Source organism: Peromyscus leucopus, chromosome 8b, assembly GCF_004664715.2.
Source record: "Peromyscus leucopus breed LL Stock chromosome 8b, UCI_PerLeu_2.1, whole genome shotgun sequence".
Classification (NCBI taxonomy): Eukaryota; Metazoa; Chordata; class Mammalia; order Rodentia; family Cricetidae; genus Peromyscus; species Peromyscus leucopus.
The window spans coordinates 30,622,570-30,641,570 of NC_051086.1; the positions used below are offsets into that span (position 1 = coordinate 30,622,570).

The following is a 19,001-nucleotide window of genomic DNA, read 5'->3' on the forward strand; positions in this document are numbered from 1 at the left end:
TTGTATCAGTTTCTTCATACCACAAACAAAGATTAAGTGTCTACTGATACCACAGCACCCTCTAGCTATTATTTCATTTTTTCTCCTCTCCTTGTCAGCATCCCATGGTTAAAATGGTGTATGAGGGTCTTTGCTTCTTTTCATCCCTCGTGCAACACGGTCTGATAAGTGTTTCCATTCCCAGATCTCTGTACTGATCACTGGTTGATGTGAACACAAACGTAAAATTTGTCCAGGTTCTAGGCAGAAAGTGTGGTAGGTAAAGCACTTGCTGTGCAACCAGTGCTCAGATCAAAAGAACACACCCCTGTAATCCCAGGGCTCGGTGCAGAGAGGTGAATCTGGCAGCTTACTGACTAGTGAGACTAGTTAATTGCTGCGCTTGAAGTTCAGTGAGAACCTTTGTCTCATGAGTGACATCAAAGAGAAATCAAAGAAACCTCCCTACATTAACCTCTAGTCTCCATGTGTACACACATGTACATACAACACACACACACACACACACACACACACACACACACACACACACACACATGCACTTAATCAATCAATCAATCAATCAAATACAACTAAATACATCAACCAAACCATGATGCTCTCTTGGCATAAGTTTGCCACAATCTCTTTTATGTGGTTTGTTTTATGGTCTAAGTGGCTTTATAATATCTGCAAGTCAGTGGAGGTATTTTAATGATAACTACTATCCACCCATTTTTCTTTCAGCACTAAAACTCTGAACATGTTAAACATGATTATTACAGTCAGAATCATTGAGACTTCTGGAAACTTCAGGAGGTTTTGTTCACTGTGGTAGTCTCTAAAGTTAGGCTGAATTTCTTCTGGATAATAAATGCTTCCATACAGATGGAAGGTACCCTGGTGGAGTTCCAAAGTAAAATGTGGAATAGACTCTTGTTAAATGAATTCTTAAATGGAGTGATTTCCCCCCACAAATATAGGCTAGCCTTGGGCAGTCTTAATGCACTACTTATTCTTAAGTGATTAAAGGTAACTCTCACCAAATCAATAGAAGAGGCGATACCAAAGAGAGACCATTAAAATTGAAATTAGCATTGACTGGAGAAGATATAAAAATAGCATAAGATCATGTTTTTCTTTAAAGCCCAGCAAAATTATTGGAGGTTACAGAAAAAGAAATGGGAAGTTGAAAATGTAATTGGATTGGTAAGTGTCCTCCCTTACAAATGCCTCTTAGAGGAAATTGCAGTCTTCTGTAAATTGTCTAAAAGACATGCATGCTAACACCAACACAAATGAAGCCTGCTCTAATGTCTGGGCAGAAGAATTATGAGTGACTCTTAGCTGGGAATTTAAAGATCAAATATTGCTTGTGATCAAGAATCAGGACTGCATCTCTTGGGGATGGCATAAAAGAAGATGCAAATTACTACACTTCCCATTTTCTGAAATGTTATCCTCATTAGGGCAGTTCAAATGGAAACACAAGGGCAGACGAATCTATGCCCTCGACGCTGAAGATCTGAAGGGAGTGCAAGAGGGACTTCACGCCCTACTTCCCATTCATGGCTTTTTACATTAGATGGAGATGAGTTTAAAATGAACCAAACATGGGATGGCAAGATGACCCAGATGGTAAAGGCACCTACCGACAAGGCTGATGGTATGAGTTCAAGCCCCAGGTTAGACATGGTTGAAAAAATAAATGATTTCCATAAGTTGTCCTCTGACCTTCCGGGTATACACTGTAGCAGGTGTAAGCCTATCTTCTTGCCTGCTCCTCAGACTTTCATCAATGTAGAAAACTGACTAGGATAAATATGAAAGCCTTTCAACTGGTTTTCATTTTTGAAACATATGGGTATCATATCTATGGCATAGGATATTAAAAATCTTAACAACTCCCTTATGTTGGAGATTAATCTTTTTGTTTTTTTCAGTGAAGGTTGAAGCAAGCTGTAATTCAATACTGGCCAGGATGATGGACTCTGGTCAAGTTCATTCTGGTGTTTTCAGAAAATGGCTGGGAGATTCGTCTTTAGACAACCTCATTGACAGATGAGAACTAACAAACTAACAAACAAAAGCAAAGTATATAAAAAACTAACAAAAAAGAGAGAAGTTGCACAAGGCACAGCTTATAGAAGTTCCTGTGAATTAATTATATGTGATAAACAAAGTCCGGGTTACCATGGTCACAGTGTAAATAGTAGAGGGACAGAAGAAGGGCAAAGAACAGAGCATCCATAGTCCAAGATACACTCTGCCTCAGCCAGCAATGCAACGGTGGGCTCCGGTGTGCCTGGTTAGGCACAGGAACCTTCATCCTCTATTCCACTATTGGAAACATTGCAAAGTCTAGGATAGGGACACCAGCTACCTGGATCTCTCTCCCTTCAGTTTGTCACCGCCATCCTAGTTAAGTGTCTCAGAGGAAAGCCCTTGCCACCTGAGTTTGAAGCCTGTGGTTGTCTTTCTTTCTCCTTTACAAGTGTTGTGTGAGAAAACCTTCTACATCAATCCTAATACCATTTTTTTTCTGAGTATAAAATAGCCTTGGTTATAGATTATGTGTCTCATACTTTTACCATAAAAAATATCCCTCAAATCAGATATCAGTTACCAACTACCTACAGAGGGTAAAATCATAACCAGAGTTAAAATATGGTTTTAATACAAGTTCTAGAGGATTCCTTATTTGAACTGTTCTCAGTCCTGCTCAGAATAATTCTGTGGTATGTAAACACAGACATAGCCCTGTCTATAAAGAAAAAAGATAAGAAAATAAACTGGATGCATTTGGAGTTGCAGCATTCCTAATTAATGGGGAAACATGTTCCTTGACTGGAGTGGAGCAAAGCTAGAAACCTAACCTGGAAACCACATGTTGTAAGAGGAAAAGACCACTGTTTTTTTTTTTTCTTTATTCTTCAATACATGACTCATTTACTTTCCAGATTGTAGTGGGAGATAAAAACCAACAAGTCCCGTCAACCTCCCATGAATCTTAGTAATTAGAGGCCAATTAGTTTCAAATGACTACTGCTTTGCTGTCTACACTTATTTCTCTTACCAATTTGCCTTAGACTTACTCACAAAAATCATTCTATTTTTTGTGCCTATGAATGTCAGAAAGCAATCCCTCTTTAACAACATCATAAGGAGAAAAGTGTCACGCACCTACCTCTCTCCCTGGTGGAATGTGTGTTTTAGCCTTGTACGTGTTATCCCAGCAACCCAAGCAGGTGACAAAAGGGCTCTCATGTCAACATTTATTGTGAACTTATTGTCAGACATCATAACATCATAATAAATGAATAAAATGCATAAATCATTCATTGAGTACCAGGGTGGCACAGAATAGTAATGTGCCCTTCATGCAATATTGTGCAGGCTCTGAAAATGCTTCTAGACAGGTAATTGCCTCACTTCTCTAAGCCTGGTTCTGCATCTGAGATGTACTGATGATAATGGTTGTTTCCTATGCCTACTAAGAGGATGAAGTAAGACAGAACACATGACACTGTTAATTGTTTGGGCAGACAAGGAATTCTGAACCCTTGTTAGTAGCAACCTGCAGAGTCTTCATCCTCCAGCTCATACCCCTTCAGCACTCTATTTTTTCTGGTCTCTCCGTGTATACCCCAGCCTTTTGAGCTGTGTAGCAAATAAATAAGTATCCTCTCAAGGTCACAGAGCAGGATCTTTAATTTTAATACTGGATGCTGAGCATTTCTGGAGAGTGACTGACCTTTAAGGAAGGTGCCTCTGAGAGCACCTGACACAGCCATGAAATACTGAATCGTTAACAATTTAGAGCAGAAAAGAAGTTAACCAAGTTAGACAACTTTTATTAGCTCCTGTGACTGAGAACATTAGGACCATTTTGGTCTAGTTCAGACCAAAATAATGAATGTGAAGAGAGAGTACCTGGAGACAAGTATTTCTATTTCTACCTTAAAGCCCATTTAGAAATGTCCCAGTGTGCCTTTGTAGCTTGATTTTTGTCCCCACATAAATCCATTCCAATTAGTCAACTAGTTTTTAACCCTCATTGTCTATTACATGCACATGCACATGCGCGCGCGCGCGCGCACACACACACACACACACACACACACACACACACACACACACACCTTTTGAATGCTGATGTCCAGAGTTTGAAGAACAAAATAGGTCATGTGTTTTATTGTTCCTGTTTGTGTCTTTTGGGGTTGAGTATGGAACCCAGGAACTTGAGCATGCTATCTAAGTATTCTACTACTAAGCACAGCACAATCCCTAGGAAGCTAATTTTTTAAAGCTTAAAATATCATTAATTCCTCTGCCTTTTATTTGTCTCTATCACATGCCTCTGAAAATGCTGAGAAGGAAAGCATTAATGAGGGACATAGAGTGGAAGGGGGAGCCTAGAATGGCAAGTGGTGAAGAATGTGGTAACATTCAGGAAGTGTAACCTTCCTCTACCTGCTTTCAAGTGGAGAAACTCTGTGCCCTCAAATTGTCACTACTCCACAGGTCTCAGGGCACATGTCTGCCAAGCACTTTGGTCAATTGATATTCCCTCTGATCTAAACCTTTCACTGCACAAACAAGAAAATTCAGTGGATTTCAGGTCATTTTAAATGCAGTTCTGTCACTGGGATCTTTCAGATCCTAATTCAAAGCTCCCAATTTTCTCAGTTCTCCCCATTTCAGCACCCTGGAGTGGCTGATGGAAATATATAACACCAACACAAATGTGTATGAATTATCAGTAAGATTCACAAATCAATTCTAAGCCTGGCAGTGGCAGAAAACTCACTAACTCCTGACCACTTCTCTGAAAGCTTAAAAAAATCTGTTAAGTTGTCCATGAAAATTAAGTCCTGTAATTCATACATACAGCCATACACACAATCTTAGGACAAGAAGGTATCTCAATAAACCATCTGGTCTATCCTTACTGCCTTCAGGCAAATGAACTGTTACTGCCTCTTAAAAACGAAGCAACAGAGGCTTTGAAGAATAACAAATGCATCATGAGTAACAAAGAAACCTGTTTCCTTGCCTTCTGGGTTAGAATATTACTGAGAAAGAGAATTTCATAGCATGAGGCAGAATTATGTGCTAAAGTATACAGCACAGACAATGAAGATAAATCCAAATCCTGGGAGGTTCAATGAAGGTCAGAGAGGACAGTAGTCCTTCTAGAGTCTATTCTTATTTAGAACACAAGAATCCAGAGTGGCACATGTCTATTTTATAGCATGTAGGCAGGCAGAGTAAGGATTGCAATCCAGCTTGGGCTGCATAGCAAGACTCTGTCTCGAAAAAAAAAAAAAAGTCTTCAGATTCCATGCTTTTATGAAAGCCAAACTTAGTTCAGAATTCATGAAAACCATCCCAGATACAATGTCCATGCTGAGTCAACATGCCCTATGCACCACCACAATCTACTGAGATCACTGCACTGCCATACAGTTCAGTGCAGGGCATATATGTGGGTTCTATACTGCATGGGGAGCTGTTTATGTTATCTAAATGTCCCTATCTTGACAAATATCTGCAATTCAATGTTACTCTTAATGTTCAAATGTGCCATGACACTGTATAATTGTTTCTATGTTAGAATTAGCCAGTCATCAGGATTGGGCATTCTAAATTAATCTAGATACCCTTCATGATTATTTGAGGATCCATTTGATTTATTATGCTAGTTGATATTCAATAATACCTCCCTACCCACTCACAGAACAGATATACCTTGATGTTACTTTTGTTTTCAAGGCTTTAATCCATATTTTGACTGCCCAAGTGAAGACGGAATCTGTTGTGTCTAAATGACACCTACATAAGTGGTGGCATATGAACCTGCCTCTCTACTTCCATACCCCTCTTCTCTGCACCTTCTATTTACCCCTTTCTGGTTGGTGCAAGTGGAGTATATCTAAATCAACCTAAAGCCCAATTTCTTTATCCCAATGTTTAAAATGGAAAATTATATTTTGTAAATTATAGGAAATATTTATAAATATCTTATACATTGATGGTTCCAAAACCTTTTGTTTTATTATATAACCCTTTCATTTGGGACTCTACTTTGTATTTAGCTATTTGTTGGCTGGAACAAATTAGTGGAAGATACATGATGTGAGGTTTAAGCTATATGAGAAACAGTTTTCTTCTCTATGCAAGATAAACTACTTGATTAAATTATTCTAGAAACTCACTTTTTCTTAAAAAAAACTGTCTAGGAAGTCTTTTGCTTTCTTCTTTGTTCTAAAGGAACAAAACACTGGATAAATGTAAGTATTTTGAACTGTAAGGTGTTTGTAGGGGTTTGAGAGATGACTCAATTGGTAGAGCATCTGTCATACAAATGTGAGGAGTTAAGTACAAATATCTAGCACTCATGTGGCTGAGGTGGTATGCATCTGAAATCCCAGCATTTCTACAATGGGATGGGGAAAAGAGACAAGCAGAGCCATCAGAAGCCCACAGGCCTGCTAAACTGGAGTACACAAACGTAGAACAAAAAATAGACCCTACCTCAAACAAGATGAAATGCAATGACCAATACCCTAGGTTGTCCTCTGACTTCCACATATGCTCCACGTCACAATACATCCATAATCTCACACATGAAGGTATTTGTATACAAAAATCCACAGAATGGGGATGGAACAGTCAACACAGTGCTATGATGCTCCACCAGGATACATCTGGGCTTGGTCCTTGTATTTCTTCAGGATTTCAATGAGAACCTCCCATATACATAGCTCAGAGATACATCACAGTGCCATCATTGTTCCATCCTTTCCATGGGATTCCTGTAATCAATAAGAATTCTTGTATGCTCTCTTCCTCAGTAATCACATTTCTTCCCTTTTATTTTATAACTTTTCTTCATTATTCATCCTGGGAAAGAACCTCACATTCATGCTTAGTTGATTGACTCTGCCCATGTAAATTCTTTGTTGATTGCAAAGCACAGTTTCACTTTGTCATTAACTTTTCTCTTCTCTTTCAATATGTCCTGGTGACCTCCTGCCTCTGCTAGACTTGCCCTTTGGACAGTCTTCAGCCAAAGATAAGTCAAAGTACCTTTCCCTAACATATTACCACTTTCTAATCTTTCTCTAATATAAAATACATGGTTTTCATCTATATCCTCTTCCTCCAGTTCGTCATGATGATGTGCTTGGCCCTTATACTATTTTCAATAGATGCCCTGAATCCTCTATCACAGAACAAGGAGCATTGGCCTCTCTTGGCAGAATGCAACCCACATGGCCCAGTGAGGTAGACTGGAAATTCAATGAAAGATCTCTTTCAGGCTAGCAAAATGATTTTTGTTTTTGATACTCTAATACTATGAAATTCATAAAATATAGTGCATGTTGGTACATGGCTATGAAAATAGTCCCCACAGACTCACATGTTCGAGTGCTTGGTCCTTAGTTGGTGGAACTGTTTGGGGAAGACTGGGAGGTATATCCTAGCTGGAGGATGTATGTCACCGTGGGTAGGCTTTGAGGTTTTGAAAGCTCTCTCTTCCTACTCCCCCTCCTTTCCGTCCCCTCCCCCAGCCTCTCTGCCTACAGATCATGATGTTTTTCCCAGCTGCTTCTCCAGTGCCTTCCTGCATGGCACTATGCTTCCCACCATGATGATAATAGACTAACCCTCTGAAACTGTGAGCAAGCTCCCAACTGAATGCTTTCTTTTTTGTAAGAGTTGCTTCGGTCATGGTGTCTCTTCACAGCAACAGAATGCTGACTAAGGCAATGTCTTCCACTTTGTATGGTACCTTGAATCTTGTACCTTCTCTTGATTGCAGAGCTTTATATATAGGAACCACATCTCTCAAGGCACAAAGTGTCTTAGCTCTCTCCTATTTTTAATTCAGTTGTTTTGGGGGCAGTTATAGCTTCTCACAAATTTGTGAGTATGTTTACACATACATATACATATAAGTATATATGTATACACATGCATGCACACAGGTATAGATATGCATATATAGGTATATTTATGCCTATATAAGTACAGACATATTTATGTGTTTTAATAACAATGTGTATGCCTATCCATATGTGAGATTCCCTGACTTGGAAGAGAATTGAAGAGAAGACTGACTAAACAACAAGACAAAGACAAAAAAAGAAATATTTCTCTTCCCAATTGCTATTGAGTCAGTTTTGTAGCCTTTAATCCCAGCACTCGGGAGGCAGAGGCAGGCGGATCTTTGTGAGTTCGAGGCCAGCCTGGTCTACAGAGCGAGATCCAGGAAAGGCACAAAGCTACACAGAGAAACCCTGTCTCGAAAAACCAAAACAAACAAACAAACAAACAAACAAAAAAGGAGTCAGTTTTATAACCAGACCCCTATTCAGGCTTCAAAAGATGGAGCATGCTCTGATGAACTCCCAGCACAGGGAGGATGCTCCTATTCTGATGGCATAGTACTATATTTTTAAAAATATACTTTATATATTTTTTTCTGTGTGTGTGCTTGTGCATACACACATGCATTCATACCAGTGTGCAAAAGGAGGTTAGAGGGCAACTTGCAGGAGTTGGATCTCTTTTTCCACCATGTGGGTCCCAGGAATCAAATTTACCCACTGTGCCATCTGGTCTGCCCAATATTTACTATCTTTAACTGTCTTCTGTAGTCAAGTTGCATAAATATGAAGGATCAAGAAAACTTGAGCAAGAGATTGATGATCATTCCTCATCTTTGATTATGGAGTAATCAATTCTTTATTCTCTGCTTTATCTTAGATTCTTCTGTAGATGGCTAAGAGAGGCTGGGGAGGTTGCTATCTCTAAGTCCAGAGTTCCTGTCTTGTAACTCGCTACTACAGAGATGTACAATACTACAGAGAAAAGCTATCCATGCTTTCCCCAGATTCTTTGTAACTGCCCATTTTGTCAATATGCACTGAATTACAGAGAGGACACAGAAGACATAGGACACTGAGCTTTCTACAAAATCCAGGCCATGACTCAAGTGTCCCAACTTTTACAGTGATGAGGTCTCTGTGATTCTAGAGAGAAAATAGTAAGGATAGCATTTAGAAAAAAAAAAAAAAAAAACAAGTCAGTGTGTACTTCTACCAATCCTTAGGGAATAGGAGGTGTGACTCTCATTACTCTTGAAGCCCTGTCCTGTCATTAACAATAGCCAGTTCCCATTTCTTATCCTTAGAAGCAAGCGAAAATGCCACAGTGACTTCAAACGTGGAGCCAAAAATGACCTTCCAATATAATCTGGGTCCAAGTCCAAAAGGGTATTGAGCCTTCACAGATCTATTGAAAGTCATGCACAAATCTCATTCTCCTTTTTCAATGGCTTATGGGCAACTGAAGGCGAACCAAAGCTTTTTCAATTCATGCAATCACCAGACACTGTTCTTTCCAACTCTAAGCCACACATTGCCCCCAAAGTCAATTTTGCAAAGTGCCACATTCTTTCTAAATATCCCATGGATTTCATTATGTATTATAAAGAATGTAGCCCTGAAGCTAATAATAAGATAGGCACCAAAAATCCGTTCCTTTTGAATTGGCTCTGTAATACTGAGTGTTAATGAACCTTAGAGAAATAAAGCTAAGAGAAGCACTTGGCAGATTTGCAGTGCACAACGTTGACCGTCTTAAGGCAGAAGTCATTGTAAAAGTCAAGAGGTTCCTGGGGCTTCTGCCATCACAACCCCAGTTTAACTCGGTACATTGGCCTCTATCTGATGGTTCTACAATTGCCTTCCCAAACACACCACCTTTTTTCTCTCAGATTGTCTCCCATGCCTCCCCGCACAACCTGCAAGTTTCGGGCAGGGGACTTGCGAGTCAGGCTCAATCAAGCCAACAGTTGCTTTCTGATCACTACTACTGTTTCAGACATGGACATGTGAATCCACTCAGACTGGTGACAGAGGTGGAATTTTCTGGATACCCTGGGAATGAGGTGCTGGTTTTTCTGAAACATGCTCAGAATCTACACCCCTTCTCCAACAATATGGCTACAGAGGAAATAAGCAGGAAGAAATTCATTGTTTCAATCTATAGGCAAAGGCTTATGAGGGGAATGATGAGGAAGCTACTAAGAAACTTTAATTGTCAATCAAACCTGAAGGGATGCATTTGGGGAATAAGTCTTGTGGATTAAACAGTTTTCTAAAATCTTTTGCATAGGAAAGGTCAACACAGCACAAGAGCCTACCTCCGTCTGTGGTAAAGTCATCTTTCTTCTGGAATCCTAGAAATATCAGGAGGTTTTAAAAATAATAGGTATTCTTTTTTTTGACATTTAGCTGATCAATGTAATTTGAACTGTCATTCAAACAGGATGGGAAAAAAGGTCTAGGTAATTTTCTGAGAAGTGCTGAACTTAAAAGAACATACTCAAATCATATTTCTAATTTCCTTGGCTTCCATAGAAACAAAAGCATGCTTGCCTAGTAAACCTTTTATGCACGCATCTTTAGAATCGGAAACAGTGTTTGCAGAAGAAAACTAAATCGCTAACTCCTGTGACAAAACTTATAAATCAAAGGGAAATCATATATTTAAAATTATGCAAGCTTGATTCAGCCTATGGGAGGAGGGTGGAGATGTAGACAGACCTTCTGGATTCTGACATTGAGAGGTCAGCAATGAGAAAGGGTACTATTTGCATGGAAAAGCTACTTGTGTAATTAAGTAAAATTAATTATGCTTGTACAAATTTCGCAGACATGTTGCAGATCTGGATTTTTGACTAATTAAGCCTTAATTTAGTTGAGGAAACTAAACCACATAAGCTTTTATCAGAACACTCTGCTCACCCATTAAAAGAAAAGAGGTTAAAAAAAAAATCATAGATTTTAGGAACCATCTGGAGAAATAATCAATTAAGGAAAGCTGTAAAGGCACGATGATAGTCAATTATCTAAGATGTAAAGCCATGTTTTGAGGTTATGCTGTCCTTCATTTTCTCACAAGTACCTCTTAATTGAATGCAAATAATCAGAAAGGGCAATTAATAGATGGCTGTAATTCCCCAACTAGGTAGTGGAGCCCATTTACCATACATTAAGAGTGATTTGAATGGTACAGAAACAAAAACAAAACCAGAACTAAGCAAACAAACAAAACAAATGGAATTTGTTCCTAAATTGTTCTCTCATGTCCCCCTTTACAATAATCTTCTATGATAGTGCAATCTCAGAGGCTACCCACAAGGGCAGCAGCCACCATGCCCACACCATTATTTCTAGGATGCACACTCTTCCAATATTCATTGGGAGGGAGTGATACTGAGTTGAAAAAATCAGCTACAGATTTGGGGCTTGCAAGGGATTATAAATGTCTTAAAGATATATCTCTGTTTTCATTTACTCATAATTAGGGTGCCCAAGAGGCCAGGGGAAGATGTCAGCTTCCCCATGAGCTGGAGTTTCAGGTGGTTAAAAGCTGCCCAACGCGGGAACTGGGAACTGAACTAGCATTAGAGTTTCAGCAATGGTTCATAACCACCGAGCCTTCTCTAAGACCCTGGATCAGGACTCCTGAGCCACTTGATAAGGGCATCAGAATACACAAGCTGGAAAACAGCCATTAAAGAGCAACCAGCTACATGTGAGTGGCCATAAAGAAGAACCCAGTGTTGCCAGTCTGGGTGCATGGGGTGCACACTTCTACAGTAGACAGTGAACAGCAACTCTTCTCTCCCTACTACATAGACATCCTGGTCCAATCTTCTTTATGTGGACCACTGGACTTTCCTGAAGCTACAGCCTCTTTCCCTTTCTTCTTCCTGGATTATCTTCTCGATCTTTCATGGCTGTCTCCATCTTGTTCCTTTACCTGCCCAGAGAGGCACATTCTGTCCTTTTCCCAACAAGCAGAGCCAAGCTTCTCATAGCCACATCTCTCCTGCCTCCTTCAGAGGACAGCTTGCTGCCAATAATTACTTAGCTCATTTAGTGGTTTGCTTCTTTATAGGGCATCTCATCCACTGAACAGTTGGACTTTGCAGTTTCCCAGAGTTCTGTTTTAAGTTGAATCAGCAATAATCTACACTTATAAAATATTTGACTGGCCATAATTCTTACAGTGAAGATGACTTATGGCAATATCTGAATTAAATATGTTTTTAAGACTCCATTAGTCATTCCTTTAAAAGTGAGCTTGTGACTCTGGCCTGAATTTTAGAAACTGGACCTATTTGCTTTGGAAGGCAAATCCCTTGCATTTAAGTTTGCAATAATGCCAGTTAATATTGGATGTCTGCAATGCTTTACTTTCTGGTTATCTCTTGTCCTCATCACAACCCTGAAGTGCTAATATTCCAAGTCCATTCCTGATAAATGAACAAGCAATTCTTGCAAAGTTAAGTCACTTTCCACCGTCACCTGGATTGTTGGTCACAGGGCTGCCACACAAAACCACATCTGTCTTCTCCAAATGGCAAACTCCTCTCTGAGATTTTGGTGTTCACACACTTGCTGCTTTCTGAAGCATCAGTTGGCAACAAAACTTCAGTGTTACTGAGGACAAGGAGACACTAGTAGAAAAGGAGCCAAGATTCTGGCCAGTCTGGACTGAAAGTATTTGCTCCACAGTAATTATGTCTGCTGGTTCTTAGGCCTCTTTTTCCCTCTGAGCTCAATAAGCAATGTGTCCCATAGGAGTAAAGATAATCAATAAGGTCCATTAGAAAACACAAAGAGAAGGCATTTTCTCAAGAAACTGCATGTGAGGCACAGTGTCAACTTGGAATATGCAGCACTCATACTCATATATGGGGAGTAAGAAGGTTCCAGAAGTCAGTTTATTTTAGGGATGTCAAAAGACCATCAGCATTTCTCATGTGTCCCGTTGCTGTCTATAAAACATTTTAACATTTCCACTAGCTTGAGGATCAAGGATTCTAAAGAATGAAAACAGTATCCTCTCAGATTATAGGACATTATGGGACGATGTGTATCAATGTTTTTAGGAGTCTCAGTTGATCATGGTTTTGTAGTTATGGTAAGTAACTACCTAACCTATCCTCTGAGGCATGTTTTCTCTTTTCTTTAGTCAGGGAAGGAGATTAACTCAAGGATCCTTGTTCTAGGGTTGGTAGGTAAATTAGGTAAGGTAGCCCATGTTAAGTACACAATACAGTGCCTACCACAGAACAGGCTTGCAGTCCATGCCATGCTGTGAATGACAACTGTTTCTGATACCCGAGGTGGAGGAGAGTGTGCATGTGCATAGCCAAATATTGTATTATAGCAATAATAAACCAAAGATTTGTTATAAGCCAGTCTCATTGCCTTAATGGAGAAATAACTTCTATTAGATGTCAAAATGGTCTTATCAACTGTGAATAAGGCCTCCAAAGGCTCTAAGAAAAATACCATTATGTACTGTTACTTCTCTCCTGATTTCTTTGCCCTTTTAGCTGCTTGTGTTTGATTTTTCTTAAATCTCACATGTATCATACAAGTACACTCTCCTCACATAATACAAAGCACAGAAAAAAGCCAGTCACCACAGGCCTCTTCCACCTACCTGCGGCCCTCCCAGAACCACCACTCAGTGCCTCAAAGGAACATGCCCTCAGATTCTCCAGGTGCTTGTATGTAATCTCACAGGGTCCCTCTTGTCTCTAAGTTCTTCCACTTCTATGTTCACTTTTAGCATCTTTGCAGCTACCTCTTGAAAGTCTCCCTGATCGTGCCAAATCACACCTCCCTTAACTCTTTACAGTACCCACTTATTGTAGCTGCTCTTCTGTGTTTATTTGTGTGACTACATGATTTTGTCCCATATTTTGCACATCAGAATGAATGTTCCCCTAGGGAAAACTGCACTTGGCATACTCAACCCTGTACCTCTGGCGAGTGACATATTCTCATACTGTTAGTAATTAGCTCACAGGAAGAATTCGGTAAACATGTGTTGAGTAAGTGACTGCTATTCATTCACTAGATTGTCACCAGATTGTAACAATCTTGATGATGGGTTTGAGGAGGTAAGGGTTTTAAGCTGGAACCATTCATTTAATTGGGACTGGGAACTCGTTTTCAAAAGAAAAAAAAAAAAAACAACTCAGAAGCATAAGGCTTTCCACTACTGAATGAACAAGATGCAAATTATCCCTACTCTCTGGATCCATGCTGGCCAAGAATCAGTACAAATGTCAGTTGAGCATGTCTGAAACTGCTTAAGTGAATGAGACATTTATTTCTCCGTAGTCATCAACTATGAATGGTGAAGAGTGGGCCCAAACGAGCTTGTTTTCCTATTTGTATATTTTAAGTATAACATTTCCTCTTTTAACTAGGATATTATCATGGGTGGGTGATCCTTTCTTCTTTTTTACATTTTAGTTAGTTCTTTGAGGATTTTCAGTTTCGTGCCATGCTTTTTGATCACATTCACCCTCAACTCTTTCCAGATCAACCACCCTGTCCCTATCCACTGAAATACCCATCAATCAATGCTTTTCTCAACCCTCAGCTGAGATACTAACACAGAGACCCACAACTCACTAAGGTGCAGAAACTAAGAGACTTCGGAATGTTCAGCCCTAAAAATATTACACACACACACACACACCCTACCACTTTCTGGCAGCTATTACAATCCCTCAACTTGTCAACCCATTCTCTCAGATTCTGTGGTTACACGTGTCTATTTTTCTACTTCCACTTGCCTCACTGTCAATAGAATTCTAGTCATTGAATTGGGACCCCTGCCCCCCAAAATTAAGAAAAATGTGCACCCTCATCTCAAGATCCTTAATATAGGCAAATTAATATCCTTTGCCAAATTAGGTAACACTCACAGTTACCAGGAAGTAAGCCTAGAACATAACTTTTGGGACCACCATTTAAGACATCATGGCTGCCTATTCCAATCTATTCTTGAAAGAATACAGTTACTCCATGGATAAGTATGTGCTTTCTCCATGAACTGAAATAGCTCTTGGTCTGTGCCTTCAACACAGCAGAAATGATGCTGCTGATCTTCCAAGTGTAGGTCATTATGATGCTATGTCCTTCTACCTTAAGTGGAACATGTATTCTGAAGCTATCACACTGAGAGTAATTCCAAATTATCTCCTAGTGATGTGTCATGTGCAGGTATTTTGGGCAGGTAAATCCCAGCCAACATGTAGCAGCAACCACTTACACATAAATAAGTGTACTTACAAGATGAGTCTAGCCCCAGCATTGAGTAATCTCCAGCCTCAAAGTCCAGGTTGAGTGCTTGATATCAGGAAATAGTGAGCTCTATGCAGATGGTGGAACCAATAGGAAAATAAGTTGTGGCTGAATTGAGCCACAAAAAATTTAGGACACTTTGCTGTATAGCAACAGGCAACCAGACCATCTATTCTTTAAATAACTGAGTAAATTAAAATTCAGAATAAAAAAGCACAGCATCTTTATTCCCTAGCATTTATTATCTTGAATCTCTGCCAAAGTAGACAGAAGGATCAAGCACAGACTCTCACAGACATGAACTATACACACATACTTCCACAGAAAATAAAAATACTTGCATCATTCCCATTCTGAGTCAGGAATTATGGGAAACCATAGTTAAAAATAAAAACTATGTGATCTCGGATGACCTTAGATATTATATGACCCAAACTGCATGCTTTACAGATAAGCAGAATGAAATTTAGACACAGCCACAGACCATCTCTTTGTAATATAGGTGTTTACCCTCCAAAGGTTCATCTAGCTCTCACAGGCAAGAAAAATATTAACTGCAATCTCAGGACCTCCTCAGTTTAAATTACTGAAGGGAAGAGAAGAGACAGAGGATGCATAAAGGCAAAGATACAGGATACTATTGGTACAGTTGTTACTTCTGATCTTCCCACAACCAAATTATAAGAAACTCTCTTCTCTTTCCATTGAATTGGTTTTTGTTTCTTTCTTTTTCTAACTTAAACCCATGGCTCCAGGTCTCGAAAAACTATGCAGAATACCAAGAAAGCAAAAAATCTTTATTCACAGGTCTCAGTATGTGGTCCAAGACCAACCTAATATATAGGGTGGACTAGACCAGTTTGAAAACAAAGGACTTTCTGGGGCTATATGTTTCCCAATATGGCACCTACCAGGTACACATACCTATTGAACATCTGCAATGAAGCTAGTATGATTGAGAATATGAACTTTTAATGTTACATCTGAGTTCCTTTGTAGATGGTGTCTCCTCAGTCTAGAAAGTTCAGCTTGGCCCTCATGTTCTCTATAATAATGTCCCTTGATATTTCAACTTCTCTGATTGAGTCTGATCACTTAATGCCTCAGCAAGAGAGACTGATTCCTGAGATGGGGCCCAAACTTCTGATTGGGGTTGTTGGGAGCTCACAATAATGGAGCCAGTAAAAACTTAAAATTCCATGTGTGAGACATAAGGGAGGAAATGTTTCCAGGAAGATTTTCTAGCATTATTTTCCTCATCTCTAGGACAACAAAAATCTAATTTACAGTCAATGGAAATTAGGAAATGTCAAAGGTCATGAGCATTATCCCTGTAATGGGATGATGTTACAAAGTGATTTGTTCATCATTGGAAGTAGAGTCTCTCAGTTTGACCTCAAGTGTGCAATTTGCATTCTGTTTGGCTTACAGTGTTGACCAGCCCCTGCTCTCTGCCCTCCTATTCCACTTCAGTTCCCCACACTTCAACTTCCTGTCTGACACGTCCCAACCCCTTCTAACTTACTCATCTCTGGATGCCAATCCTGCCACTATCTCTACTTTTGACTCCCACTGGAAATGTTTCCTCCACCCTGTGATTCTAAACCCTAGAAGCTCTCTAAATGCTTTATAGCTTTAGCCGAGTCTTCTCTCAGGCTTCTTTAAAAGACACGCCATTCTATCTACAGCATATCTATAGAATCAGGGTGTAGTTTTCCCTAGTAAATTATGAGCTAACTATTAAAGTGTAAGACCACATTAGGGTACTGGGGAGATGGCTTAAGGGCTGTAGCATAAGCATGAGTGCCTGAGCTCTAGGACTCCTGCACAAAATGTAGGCATGGTAGCACACACCTGTAATTTTCACACTGGGGCAGATAGACATGAGGAGACTTGGGTCTTGCTGGCCATCTAGTCTAGTCAAATTGTTGAGCTCTAAGTATAGTAGAAGTACTGTCTCAAAAACTAGTGTGGATACTGATTGAGGAAGACATCCAATATCTATGTGTACACACACCTGTATGCTATGTGCACATGTACATACATACATAAATAAGGTGGACAGCAATTGAGAAAGATACCTGACACTGACCTCAACACGGACATACACATGTGCTCAGGTACATACACATATATATTTGTATATACTTATGAATACATAAATACACAGAGATCATTTTCTCACAATCGTTAACTTCCACAGAATATGTGATACGGTGTGCAAATACTGTGCTCAAGAAATTCTTTTTTGTGTGTGAAATATCATCTTTATTATTATTATATTTATTAAGAAAATTTTTTATTCATTTCACATATGCAAGATCCCTCTCTTCCCTCCTCCCACCCCTTCAGCCTCCCCTTCCTATCCCACCCCTCATTCCCTCCTACAAGAAGGTAAGACCTCCCATAGGGAGGTACATTTTGTAGAGGCAGGTCCAAGCCCCTCCCCCTCTCTCAAGGCTGTGCGAGGTCCCATCATAAGAAATTCTAATTGACAAGATTGGAGAGAGAGTTCATTCAATGAAGTGCTTGCCCCATAAGCAGGAGGACCAGTCTTCAGTTCCCCCAAGTCCATGTAATACGTTTCCTGTGGTGATATGCAATTGTCATTCCACAGCTGGACAGCCAACTTAATTATTTCAGTGAGTTCAAGGCCAGTGAGAGATGTATCAAAAAACAAGAAGGATGAATAACATTCAAGTTTGTCCTCTGGGTTCCACATGCATAAAGACATATATGCACCTATACACACGGGGTGGCGGGGGAGGAAAGGGAGTAGAGGTTGAGACTGATAAACAACCATTTTGATTCCTATCATTTGGCGGCAATTATAATGCCAAACTCATCCCTTGTATTGGTTGACTTATTGAAGTAGACAGGTCATAAATGATGAGTACATGAACTTAATTATGAAGAGTATTTTTAATGTAGGCACTCCCAACACTCTTAAAAATGTTTCAAGAACATTAAAATTGAATATGACATTAGTGAGTCATATCCTATAACTTACAGGATATTAAGTATGAGAGGTGTTTTTGGTTTTGTTTTCCTGCATTCAAATTTCCAGGTCATTTAAAATAGTATTTTTGGCATTTTTCAGATGGATGAGTCTGAATTAATAGATAAAAAGGGATCAAAGAATGAAGGTACTAGAGATGAATGAATGAATGATGAGCTCAGCCTGGAAAGCCTTATCCTGTCCCCAGGTAATGCTAGAATGCACATTTCAGGTGGATGCTACTCACACACTTGATAAACTAACAATGTTAAATGAAAAATAAAACACCAGTAACATCATTTTCTTCCATTTGCTGAGCAAATATTTCCATTAAATAGAATAAATATCTACTTCAAATATATTTCACACTCCATTGTTGCTTTCCTTATGTAATTAAAATGTAGAAGGTAGTTGATTGGGGAGGGAATACCTACATTAAAAATACCCCTTCATAATCAAATTCAAGCACTCATTTAATTTATGATCTGTCTACCTCAATAAGTCAACCAATACTTCATTTTAAAAGCCATATAAACCTCTATTAACCTATCTTTATACATTTCAATTTAAAGTGACTGTCTATTCATAGCAGTGCCCCATTCATTTATTCTATAAGTATACTCTGTCTTGTATGGGATTAGCAACATACATGCTCAGAGCTGTGAGTAGGAGAATTCAAGTAACTGCCTTCTGAACTTCACCTCCTAACAGGAGAAATAGTCAGAAAAATAAATGGAGTCAGTGTGTGTACCTCCTGTTGTCTGACACCAGGTAAAGCCAAACACAGAGGAGGAAGTGCAGGTTCAAGCTGAGGAGACTTCAGAGAAAGA

At 39.4% G+C, this 19,001-nt stretch overlaps 1 protein-coding gene and 1 long non-coding RNA gene across 6 annotated transcripts in view; both read right to left on the minus strand.

Annotated features, from left to right (window-relative positions):
* The window catches only part of Sgcd (sarcoglycan delta), a 937,685-nt gene that overhangs the window by 337,295 nt on the left and 581,389 nt on the right, over nucleotides 1-19,001 (minus strand). The window lies entirely within an intron of this gene.
* LOC119087020 lies at nucleotides 4-17,433 on the minus strand. Its single transcript, XR_005090439.1, has 2 exons — nucleotides 14,550-17,433; nucleotides 4-4,121 (listed from the first exon to the last, which is right to left on the minus strand). It is a non-coding gene; the product is annotated as an uncharacterized LOC119087020 (long non-coding RNA).